This window comes from Morone saxatilis, unplaced genomic scaffold, assembly GCF_004916995.1.
Source record: "Morone saxatilis isolate NCDOM2014 unplaced genomic scaffold, NCSU_SB_2.0 Contig11, whole genome shotgun sequence".
Classification (NCBI taxonomy): domain Eukaryota; kingdom Metazoa; phylum Chordata; class Actinopteri; family Moronidae; genus Morone; species Morone saxatilis.
Genome location: NW_023339663.1, coordinates 346,654 through 347,949, shown reverse-complemented (window position 1 = coordinate 347,949; position 1,296 = coordinate 346,654).

The following is a 1,296-nucleotide window of genomic DNA, read 5'->3' as shown; positions in this document are numbered from 1 at the left end:
GCTCCGCTGAAGAGTACATAAGATTTTATCTCCTTGACCCTCAGTACTATCATTAAACTCATACATATCAAGACAACCCTCTAATGTTAATGCTCAAATGGAATTATAGTTTAAACCAACTCTGACATCTTAAAGTTCAACAGTTCACAAAAAATATGAAAGACGTATTTGTGCTTGCAGTAAATCCTGGTACATCAGGGGGCGAATACATTGAGTGTATGTGTGCTCAATTTCCCATCTATGTATTGATAATTGATAATATCATTCTAGTGCTCATAACACAGTTTGATCACCAGGAGGAGCCACTTGTGATGTTTGATTATTATTATGTTTTACAAGTCATTTATTTTCTGTGATTTTTACCTTACATTCAGGTTCTCAGATGTTGCTGAGTGAAAAGGTTTTAACCCCCTGGGGTTGCAGAACATGCTGGATGTTTCTATTAATATCTCTGTGATAATGCAGCACAGAAATATGTTTTAGAGACTGTCTGAGTCTGTAGACTCTCAGCTTCCAGGTCTATATTCTTGCAAGAGCTTAAGTGATTCACACAGTGTGCTAGGAGGAAGAGAGCGTCGTCGGCCTTTCTGCGTGTCTAATTGGTCGGTCTGAAACTAATTTATCTATTTATATACTATTTTATTCATATATTTCATTATTTTTGTGAACTCTAGACTTTGATAAACCCAATACAGTAGCTGCACATTTGTATGTAAAACTCATGGGTTATGCAAGTCCCTTTTAAAGCTGTATGTAAGCTGTGTAAGAACTGAGGAAATGCTATTAGACCCCAAAGGGTTAACAAGATTGTTCCTCCTGGGTAGCTTTTGGCTCTGGCTGTGGTGGTAACGCTGTGTTTTAAAGGGTTAATCTGAGCCTCAGACTCAGCAGCGTCTGTCTCTGTGGACTTACATACCAGCCACGAGTTCAGCCGGGTCGAGTACGGCAGGTCAGAGGGGTCAAATCTGCAGAGGAGATACCAGCAGCTGCAGGAATCCAGAGCAAAGTTCAAAACAATATCCAGCACAATGGACGAGATACATACTCTTATTTTGATATGAAAATAATGAGCGCTATGGTCCAACATACTCCATCGACAAAACCAGTCATTTTACTGAGCAGATCATCGTAAAAAACACTTCAAACTGGACAGAAACACAACAAAACTCACCCAAACATCTTTGTTAGTCTTTCCAACAATCAACTCTGGTTTAGTTACATTATGGAAAGGATCCCTACAGAGATAGACCTTTAGTTTAACCACAAACAGCCGTAATATCACTATCACTCTCCACC